General features: G+C 34.3%; 3 pseudogenes; 1 reads left to right on the top strand and 2 right to left on the bottom strand.

Annotated features, from left to right (window-relative positions):
- The first annotated feature begins 704 nt into the window (after positions 1–704).
- LOC143577236 (kunitz trypsin inhibitor 5 pseudogene) lies at positions 705–1,529 on the top strand (annotated as a pseudogene).
- A 3,860-nt stretch (positions 1,530–5,389) lies between these two features.
- Positions 5,390–6,158, bottom strand: LOC143577235 (miraculin pseudogene; annotated as a pseudogene).
- A 3,853-nt stretch (positions 6,159–10,011) lies between these two features.
- On the bottom strand, positions 10,012–10,813 carry LOC143577234 (agamous-like MADS-box protein AGL61 pseudogene; annotated as a pseudogene).
- Positions 10,814–12,139: the final 1,326 nt, after the last annotated feature.

Below are 12,139 nucleotides of genomic sequence, written 5' to 3'. Positions count from 1 at the left end.
CCTGAACCATGAAAATCCGGATTTTTTTAACGAACGATACAACGGGTAAAAATTTTAGTTTTTTTTTTGTTTTTTGCGCTTTTTGATTTATATTTTGAATTATTATTTTTTTATTAAATTTTTAAAAATTTTTAGGGGTTTTTAAAACCCTTTGTTTTTTAATATTTACTTGGGGTCAAGATGAGTTAACTTTACCCATCTTGATTCTTGACATATACCCATCGTAAGTCCTAACCATCTATTTTTAAAAAACTTATCATGACCCATACCCAGCATTACCCAAACCCATTTTAATTCATCATCAAAATTCAACCCAACCCATTGATATTGTCGCCTTAAGTTAAACAATGTACGCACTAACAAGTATAAAAAGTTTATCAATTAAATTGGTCAAGTCAAATAACTATTTTGGTGAATTCCTCTAAATTAAATAATTTAGTTAATTTAAATAACAATCACCTTTGTTTATGGGTGTTACAAAAGCCACTTTTTTCAAGTTTTTTAGAACAAGTTTCAAGCCACTTCCACCATATATATATAAACAGATTTTTCAAAAAAATGTATTTAATCGATTAGTATACACCTACCTAACTTGATAATTCCAAGTTGCCAATTAGATATGATCGTTCGACTTTTACACACAATTACGTGCCGCCTAAAAAAAATACAACCCCCAAAATCACATCTCATCCATCCTATGTATACGTGTTATACCATGTAACTAAAAGTACACCCCAAACAATTTCAAACCATCTTTACACAATAACACAAGATGAAAACATTTATCTTACTTCTTTTCTCCACAATCTCACTCTCTTTAAGCCAAGAATCACCCGACCCAGTTCGCGACATTGACGGAAACATCCTCCGTTCAGGAACCATATACTACATCTTGCCTGTCTTCCGAGGAATGGGCGGTGGCTTAACACTAGCCCCCACCCGAAACGAGTCATGTCCACTAGACGTAGTCCAAGCAGACCTAGAAGTGGACAATGGCTTGCCATTAACATTCACTCCAGTCGACCCGAAAAAAGGAGTCATTCGGGAAGCCACGGATCTTAACATCATATTTTCGGCTTCTTCAATATGTGTACAGTCAAATGTTTGGATCCTCGAGGAGTACGATGGGCAATTGATCGTATCGGCTCATGGAGTGTCTGGAAACCCTGGTCGGGAAACATTAAGCAACTGGTTCCAGATACAGAAGTATGAAGATGATTACAAGCTTGTTTTCTGTCCGCAAGTGTGCAGCTTTTGCAGGCCGGTTTGTGGAGATATCGGGGTTAAGATTACCGAAAATGGAACACGACGTCTGGCTATAAGTGATGTGCCTTTCAAGGTTATGTTCAAGAAAGCATGATCATTATGATCGAACTTGATTCTACGGCTACGAATGAATTGATTTGGTTATTTAATTAACTTGTGTTTAAACTATACATGTAAGAATAAATGACTGTAAACTATATATAAATAGTCTTGTAAGTTGTTATAATCGTCATTCAATAAGAAAATGAAGTGGTTCGTAATTATATTTGCATGTGTTACTGATGTGTATAATGTATGTTGATATATATATATATATAGGAAAAAATCAGATAATCTATATAAACACCTTTTATCATTTGAGTTTAGATCGCTTATTTCCCCTCTTTCAAGTCAAAATCCGTTCAGATGAATCTAATTTGTCTAGCGATACAAGCCTAGGATCGATGTCGGAGGTTTCACCTATGGGGCTTTATGAGTCGGACCCGAAGCGTTAAATAAGCATGGTTGAAATCCTGTTGAAAGTAAGAATAGGAAAAGGCGTTAGTTAAAAAAAATCTATAGCTGGTAACTTAATTTTTAACGTTTGTTTAATATGTTTTTACTCTGCATGTTCATTTTGCAAGATTAATTTTGTTTGTATTTGCCATTTTTTTTGTAAAGCACTTTACAGGACTCTAGCTAGCAAACAATTAACTTTAAATCTACATAATTATCTACCATTAAACTAGAAGCTTCAACCACAATGGGTGATAACCTTGATGAGACTACAAGACCTTTGGCATTAGATTTATTAATTAATTTGAATTTTCAGAATTACCAAAATATTCACGTGACTTTTTTTCTCAATAAAAATTATCAAATTACAATAAAAAGACTATAAAAACAGGTAACACTCAGGATTTGATGACCGAAAAATGATATTAAGAGAGAATAAACGATTTATTCAGACAACACTCAGGATCGGGACAATCCCTCCTCTACTTAGTCATGATCGGGATTCGGGACCCTAGATTCTTTTATATTGTATAAAAATATATTAATGAATTTTAACTTTATTGTAATGAAAGCTTTATTTGGTATACTGCATATTTCGTAAATTCTAAGTATAGCTTAATTCGCTTTCCGGAAAGTTTTAAAAAGTTATCACTTTTACAAAATTAAATATACATTACATTTTTGTCCATAACACTTAGACAAAACCTGTAACATTCGTCATTTTCGATCTTTTTTGTATTTGTATTTGTATCAAAACCCGACCCGATTTGTAAACCAAATCTTTCACTAATATAAAATGTTGGATTTTTATGTTTCATAATCATCTCTTACCTTTTAGATTTGTTACTAGATTGTATTATTTAAACCTTTTTTTTTTTAAAAACACATGCAAGTATTGATATAAAACAAGGAAAACAAGTTTGACTCATTCCCTATATAAACAACCCCATCCTCTTCATTATTTTTTGCTCATTCATCTTCTTTCTCTCCCAAATAAAGTTCATATCTCTAACCTCTAAGGTTCTTAATAATCAAGCAATAACCTTCTTTAATTCTTGTTTGTTACTTATTAATTCATATCTTGTGGCACAACATATATATAATATGCACCCCTTTTCATCTTCTTCGGGAGGTGATATGCTACAAGGCAAGGCTACATGGAGAACTCTTTGTAGTTCTTGTTTATACTGTTTTCCTTTAATGCTTTCCTAGTCTTGTTCATATTGTAAGTAGTTTAGCTTTTAATTCATGTTTAAAGAGTTTCATGGTATTGGTTATGAAGTCACTAGTCTCGGTTTTATCCCGAGATTAGACCCGAATCAAGACCGAACCAAGACCAAACTCTTGTTTACTAGTCTTGTTTATACTATTTCCCTTTAATGCTTTTGTTTATATTGTAAGTAGTTTAGTTTTAATTCATGTTTAAAGAGTTTCATGGTGTTGGGTATGAAGTCACTAGTCTCGGTTTCATCCCGAGATTAGACCCGAATCAAGACCGAACCAAGACCGAACTCTTGTTTACTAGCTTTTGTTTTAAATAGTTTTGTTTACTAGTTTTGTTTAAAATAGTTAAATAAACATGTTTATGAAAGATTTGAACCTTGTAACTTCTAAAACCATTTTGATAGTTCTATGGTATTTGGGTATGTGGCAACCATCCTCGGTATCATTCCGAGTCAAGGACCGAACCAAAACCGAACTAAACCGAGTTCACTTGCCTAAGACACACAAGTGTGTTTTTGGCCATCGAAACTCATATTTTCTTCAAGAATGTATTTTAAACTAATTTTAAGTATTTTATCAACTTACTTGGTGTGTCGGTATCCAACTTGATCTTATAACAAGCTTGGACTGGTGATACCAAATACACACTTAACGGACGTTAAGGTTCTTCATAATATAACTATATACTTGGTTAAGTCTTTCGATTTTATTGAGTTATCTCAAAACATTTTGGAAAGTTAACTTTGAGTTTAGTTAATTATCTAGACCCAAGTTAACAAATCCGAACACTCGATTAAAACCTTGTTTTGGTGTTCATATACCCAAAGGGTCTTGCATTAGTGCATTATAGCCCACATAAGTTACTTAACATAGGTTGAGTAATAATTATGAATGAAATACCAAGACCCGGTTTCGAGTAAACTTACTTTTTAGAACATGTCTTTAATTTCCCAAGTATTTACATTTTTAAACCATAAACTTCATTTATTTACTTTACTTGTCATATTTTATTTTAAACCCTTCCAAGACTACCTACTAACTTAAGACCCGTTTAATCTAGGTCTTGCTCGTTAAATCCGATCTCCGATTATTCACGAATCAATCTTTCAAGTTACTTAGTTAACGTGAGTACATTTCATCCCCCGTTTTCACTTTTATCTTTTGGGGGTAACATGCATACTTATTCAAACAAAATGATTTATATTATACTCATTTCTCAAACCACAAACTTTAGGGTATATGATGCTAGAATACTTGCTCTATTGTGTGTTATATGTCTCATATGCTTTATGTGCGCGAGTGTTTATTTTTATGTTGTTGTTGAGCTTCATTAAGTATGATCATACGCTCCCCTAATTACTTAGCCTTGTGCTAGTAGAATAGGGCCTCATTATCCAAGTATGTCGGCATTCTTACCGATTAGAAAGGATCCTCATTTACATATGTTTTATATACCATGATTGATGCTTTTATTTATAGTCTCATATACGTTTGTGGATTTCACTCATATTATATATACTCAAAACTATGAAATTGCTCACCAACATACGTGTTGACAAATGTTATTTTATGCATGTTACAGGTTTGATTATTACTTGAGTTGGAGTTTGAAGACGTCATTCTATTTTGATACCGCTAGGTTATTAGAAGAATGAACAATATATATTTCTTATGTTTTGATGTTATTTGTATGAACAATATGTGTTACTTTGGTGATTGAATGAAATTAATGAGTTGATTAAATATTGTCACTTTAATAGTGTCTTGTGTATTTGTCCAATCACGTTGCACCCCGGCATGTTTCGCCGCCTTTGGTCGGGGTGTGACAAAACCATCGATAAAACCGTAGGTTTTGGGTCATCTGTGATTTTGTTGGTAGACGTTCGTTGGAAACAGTAAAGTTGTAGACAATATGTCCGCAAAGTTGTTCATCGATATCTTTCAATGTAGTTCCGTTAGTAATCTATAAAAAGCGATCGAGATTAGTCCCGATCATTTTTCTAATTGTAATTTATCATAACTGCTTGTAACAACAGAATAGACCTTTGGTGAATTAAACTTCTTTTTTTATTAATCAGCAGTGCCAGTTTCTTGATTTGGTATAATATATGGACTTTGAACGTGAGAAAGATACGTATTCGTAGGTGGAGAAACTTGCCGACACATATAAGCAGGTGATTTAAATTAATTTATATGTGACATTTAAAATCCAGTTACATCATTAGGATCATGATTATCGTACTCAGTAAATCTCACTAATAACAAAGCTATGGTAGGGTCTAAAGAGGGTAAGATACAAACAATCTTACCTCTAGCCTGTAGAAATAAAGAGATTGTTTTTAGTGAGACCATCAGCTAGATATTAGCTTTGCATCAAGCCTTGAACACAAAGAATTAGACAAAACCATCTATATTAATATGAATAAAAACATACATATAGTCAGATATCAGTTCAACTTTTCAAGCACACATCTTTATTTTATTGACATAATAAGATCTATGACAACCCATTTATTATCATTACACCACAAGACTTATTACTTTGATAATCAAACCTTATGTTTATGCTTTGATGAACTTAACCTTAAGAGGGTCGTTACTCAAAAGCAAACTTCTACGCCCATTTTTAGCAATAGTACTACCAATATTTCCACAAGCTGGCCTACAAGTGTTACAAACAGTGGGACAAAAAACAATCTTGTAATCATTATCAAACTTCTGGATCTTGAACCAATTGCTAATCGTTCCCGCGCCCGGGTTCCCTAACGTCCCACGGCTCGTCACAACTCGTTGCCCATTAACCTCTTCGATCCGCCAAACCGCAGGCTTACCACATGTTGTTGCACCAGTGAATCTAATATTTAGATCAGCGGTGTCACGAATGACACCGCCTCTATTGGCCAGTTGAAAATTCAACTGGTCACCTTTTAACTGTTCGTTGTTTTCTTGTGCAACGTCTAGTGGGCATGTCTGGTTAAATGTTGTCGGGGATAGTTTTATGCCGCCACCTCGGCCGCTAACGGCGGGCACGATGTAGTAGGACGGTCCGGTTACTAGTGGCTGTTGGTTAGTGTCGAGGACAGGAGATTGAGCCGAAGAAAGTGCTAAGGTGGAGATAATAATGAAAGTGAAAAATGATATCTTCATGTTGTGTGGATAATTGCTTGTTGTTTTGGCTGGCTGTTATGTAGTATGTATAAGAGTTGTGAAATGATTTTTTTATATAATTATTGCAACATAGCATAATATATTATAAATTTATAATGGCACGGAAAATAAAATCATGGATGATATGATGTTTATCGTCGGTGGTATTTGTTGACTTTAGATATAGATATATAATATATGGTATACCACTACAAGATAAATGGCATAGACCGAAACGTTAAGTCGTCTTCATTAGAGATTTATGAATTTCTTTGGTAATAATGGATTATTTTCAAAGCTCACGATTAAAAGTAATCAATAAATAAAGTTAAAAATATTGTTCTAAAGTTTACTTTGAAAATAGACATTCACATAGGTTTTCGAAAAATCGTACTTCAAATATGGAGGACTCATAAATCTGATTTTGTTTTATAAATTTATAGGTCGTTTAGAATCTAAACGACGCGCCCTGCTTATGGTGCGTGCAGATAATGTATATATGTGTGAATTCACGGGTGGGCAAAAGTGAAATTGCACTAATTTTGATTTTATTTTACTAATCTTGTGAAAATTACGTTAAAAATGGCGGATTGTTAATCAGGTATCATGTGGTGGCGTTGATAGCCGAAAGACAAGGGTACATGCACAAATTAGCCGGTGTCTTGATGATTGAATGTTATGTGTCTTATGTCCAATGTTTGATGCAAAACTACTCTTGAGTCGGGGGTCTCACCGGAAGTAGTCTCTCTATCCTTATGAGGTAGAGGTAAGGTTTTCTACATATTATTCTTTCCAGACCCTACCACAACTTTGCTATTTGTGAGATATACTGAGTACGATGATGATGACGATAATTAGAATCTAAATGACCTATAAATTTATAAAACAAAATCAGATTGATATGAGTCCTCCATATTTGAAGTACGATTTTTCAAAAACCTATGCGAATGTTTATTTATGTATGACAACCACTAACTTGGTTTAGTATGATCTTCAACCAAATTATTGTAGGTTTCAGTCTCATTTGATACACAGGAATAAAATAAAGAGAAAAAAATTTAGCAGTTAAAAAATCATTTATGATGCATTTTTGTACGTACAGATCTTTAATTTGTTTGAAAAGGTCAAAGTGTTTACTTTCCATCGGTATTGCAATCGACATATTGTTGGTTCGTTGTTGAATGATTAAAAGATGAGACTACGTACGTGTTCATCTATAGGCCTTCCACCATCTAATATTGTTTAATGTATTCAAGTTTTCACATGGACGCACACCTCCTGCCTCTACATTGTGTAATCCATTACGTACTCAACCCAATTTGATGTTAAGCCAATTTTCATACCGAATTTGTTGACTGCCGCCTAAAGCTTACGAGTTAAGACTTACGATTCGTCTCAACATCAGCAAATCTATATGACTACATACATTGTTATTTGATTTATCTCGGTCCCAACATTATCTACAAATACTATCCTTTTAGTTTTAGTTTTATCAACAACGGAAATTTTATGGAAATCAATAACTAGCAAGAAGCTAGAAAAGACAAAGTGACAAACCACGGCGCCTCTTGTGCCAGACTGAAGGATTAACCTTGATGCATATTTAAATTATTAGAGTTTGAGTTTGAGTCGGTTATTTTAGTTAAATGAGATATATAAAGTTATTATAATTATCTTTTTATTACAATAAGCTCATAAGAGTTCGAGTAACATTTGGTTTAGGTTATAAATAGATTGGTGTGGTTAATAATTATTGTGTGGTCTTTTTTCAGTTTGATTATATTAATAAAGAGCCGATCAATTGTTGTTGATCAAAAACATTTTGTTCTTTTGATTATGATTTCCAACATAGACTACATCTTAAAAAGTTAAATTAAACCATGTTTTTCAAACCAAGAGGTGTGTATTTGCCCTGTTCGATCTTGATTCGAAAAAAGGTGTTAAACCTAATCGCCTCCAATACATCATCCGGACGTCGGGCTTTCCTGTAGAAGTGTTTCAGTCTGATGTTCTCTTCACAAATAAACTATAAAATCGCCAAATGTTATATATATGTTGGAGTATATTTATTCGAATGTTATTCCATTTTCCATTGAGCTTAAACCGACACGTATATAAATTATGCTTTAAAATGTTCCAAGTTGTGACATATTTGTTTCCTTAAATCATATCACCTTAGGACATTGCTATGTAATAACTAATCTGATCCCTATGGTATAAGCAATATATTTAGAGATGAAATTATTCTGAGACTTATTCCTTTCCTTCATCGACTCACAAAGCGCTATTTGTGATGTATTTGTTAGAGTTTTATCAACAAAAACTTGTGTTTTGTAGTGAAAAGCATTTAATGTCTTATGCTCAAAAATCATGTTCTATTCATTTATGAATCTGAGACACAATGTAACAAATATGCATATGATTATTTTAGAACCATGTTACATACTTGCATTACGTTTGTTTTTTTTCTTAACAAGCTAATTAGTTATCAATACCGGAATGCTGGATTGCATTAGGTTTAATTTTTCAAACTATACAAAAGCAGTGGTTCGAAATATTTGATACCGAAAACTCTCGTTCGGATATCTGAACCTAAACACCCTTATTTATCGGGGCCTATTCGGTTGGTTTTACATTTTTATGTAACCCACGTGTTGTGTTATTGTTCGGCCCAACAAGAGTTTGCATAATATGGCTAGAGAGTTAACTATATGGTCATTTTGTGTAGGTATGGTATGGTCCGTATGAACAGTATTTTTATGGGCCAATATACCCAAGTGTATTTTTCTTAGGGCTCTTCACAAGACGAGCCAAACCGAGCGAAAACCGAAACAAGTCAAAATCGAATCGAGCATTTTTTGATCGAACATCGAGCGATTTCGAGCATTATTTATTTATTTTTCACTTTAAAATTTTCAATAAAAAACAAATTTGAAGGTTGTAAATAATATATTTTATAAATAAATTAGTAGTTTTTAAGACAAACGTGTAATATATTGTAAACTCTTATTAAAAATAAGTTTGAAGTGAGATATAATGATCATGTAAACAAACTTCTAGTATTTTAAAAACTTGATCGAACAAATAAAACTATAAAATTGACGGGATATGAAAAATTTTAAGGGGTAAAAATAATTGTAAGCTTATATGTATGTGTTTTATCTATATTCATATATAATTATATATATAATAGATTTAAGACATTCGAGCCGAACCGAACTGAGCAGACCTTTGCCCGTTGCTTGGCTCGTTTACAAACCGAACTGAGCAGAGCGGCTCGTTTTCAATCAAGCGAAAAACGAGCGAGCATTTTCCGAGTAATTTACGAGCGAGCGGCGAGCGAGTTCGAGTGACGAGCGGTTTGGACGACCCTAATTTTTCTCATTATTTTTTGTAGTATATTTCGGATAGAGCCTTTTATTAAAAAAAACTGATATAGAACTTGATTTCAACTTGTATCCAAATACTAGGTTCAAAAGAAGTTGAACACTTACAAAATGCAAATAAAACCTTGTGAGGATGATAAGTCTCATATAAAACCTTGTGATTTAAAAATTATGGTCAATATTCTAAGTTGAGATTCATTCTAACCCATTTTTGTTACTCCAAACATTGCATATAGAAGTGTACTAATTATTTAATTAACTCTTGAAGTTGATCTGCATCATTTAACCAACAAATATGTAACTCATATACATTAATTATTGATTTAAAACAAGATATAAAACATCATTATTATTATTATACTTTTATTTTATACTTTTACTAATATTTTTCTTTTTGTAAACATTAATTTAGGAACCAAAAAAAAAAAAGGAGTAGCTAGTGAGGTACTAACTACCAGAACTCCCATGATATCAACAAACTGAATGGACTTCACTACATACCATGGACATAGCCATAATTATGGATTTGAGAAGCACTAGAAGATGATGGCATGATATGACCAGGCTTCATCTCATAGTGATCAAAACTGCCTCCACTACTATTATTAATCCCGAATAGCGAAATAGAATCCGAATTTTCGGCATAAATTTTATTATTAGCTTGAATAACCAAAGTCTTCTTGAGCTCCTCCATTGAATCCTTCAATTGTTCAAGCTCATGCACACTCAAGTCCTCTGTTGGTGCTTCCCACCAAAACTGGCTCCGGCCATCCTTTCTCATTTCATCTAGCGCCTCGCTTCTTTTTTTCTCGGCTTCTAACTCGTTAGGAATGTACATTAGTTGCATGTTTAGTTCAGGAATGCTGGCAAGCCTATGTGACTCAACAATATGTAAACTTGTTGGGTTGTGACCATTATTAGGACTTCTTGCTAGAAACCGATCAGCAATCGACTCAACTTTAGGATGACCAAAGGAAAAAACTTTCCCTGCAGGAGAGAATACCACAATAGCAATTTCAACACCGCATAATGTGCAAAGCTCGCTTGCCTTCTTGAACAGCCCGGACCGTCTCTTGGAGACGTCACTTGTAGATGGTTTTTTATCTGAATCTTGGCGATTTTGATCTTTTGGCGACCCAAACTTGGTTTCTTAGCCATATTGGAGATATGATCAAACAAGAAACTTGATTAAAAATGGAGGTTTTTGGATAACTTGCTATGAAGATTGACAAAAACATTGCTATTATAGGTGAGGAATTAACTTTGTTTCAGGTTATGATTGAAAGCAATGATATGGGAGTTAGAAAATCTCCAACTTTTAATTCATGGATAACACTACATTTAATTTTTTGTTGTTAACATCATGGAAAACTATTTGACTTTTGTGAGTTACAAAAGTCAAGATATTCAATTTGTGGCATGTAAAGGTGTAGGTTACATTGCATTAATTGATTATATAGTGATAAAGTCAACCTTTAATTTGTAACTTAAGCACTAAGGGGGTGTTTGGTACAGAGAATATAAAAGGAGAGAAAATAGAAATGGAAATGGAATTGTAGAGAAAGAGAATTGGCATGGAGAATGAGAATCATTTCTCTTGTTTGGTACACGAGAAAATAAACAGAGAACTCTACCATACCCAACCCCACCTCCACCCAACCTGACACCACTCACCACCGCAGCCCCACCACCACAGCACCACCACCACAGCCCCACCACCACCACCAGCCCCACCACCACAGCCCCACACCACCAGCACCACCACCACAGCCCTTTCTTCAACCACAGCCCACCACCACTGGCTGCCGCCACCAAATCCCCTTCTTCAACCACAGTACACAAGAAATTAAAAAGATTCAAATTTTTGGAACATAAGATATAGAAAAAGGAGGCTCAGATCTGTCATCACTGCCTCTTTGGAGATTTTGTGGTGGTGGTTGTGGTGGCGATGATGATGATGATAATCAGAAGCCACCTGCGACCACCGCCGATTTCCACCACCACTGTCACCCACCTGCGACCACAATCACCCGACCATCTGAAAACCCTAACCTACCACGAACCACCACTTGAAACCCTAATCTCCGTTCACCCGTACCACCTGCAACCTACAACCGGTTACCATCACTGTGTTCACCACTGCGAACGGCGGAGACGGGGTGGTGGTTGCAGACTTGGAGACGAGGTGGCGGTTGCAGACTTGGAGACGAGGTGGTGGCCGGAGACGAGGTGGTGACATGCTATGAGGAGGCTGCTGAGAAATGGATTTCTCTTTGTTTTAAAGAGAAATGGAATTCTCTAGTTTTAGAGAAATAGAAAGAGAAATAGAAATGAAAAGTGGAAAACAAATAAAAGAAATATTTCTAATTCCATTTCTCCCCAATCAAATCCCTCTACCAAACACCCCCTAAATGACTGTTTTAATTAGTAAAAAAGGGTGGCCAATCAAGCATTACAGGTAAGATATCAAGTATAAGATGAATGAATTCCTTTATGTGCAAATTGTCATTTATATCCATGAATTTTGGGAAATATATCTATGATATTACAACTGTCAAATAAATTTTTATTATGATGGCATTTCTTCTCCGTGTGGGATTGTTAGTATTTTATAAAAGTTA

This window comes from Bidens hawaiensis, unplaced genomic scaffold (assembly GCF_021521415.1).
Source record: "Bidens hawaiensis isolate Kalapana, Puna unplaced genomic scaffold, B.hawaiensis_p1.1 tig00028495_1, whole genome shotgun sequence".
NCBI classification, from domain to species: domain Eukaryota; kingdom Viridiplantae; phylum Streptophyta; class Magnoliopsida; order Asterales; family Asteraceae; genus Bidens; species Bidens hawaiensis.
This window is presented reverse-complemented; position numbering and strand designations above follow the sequence as displayed.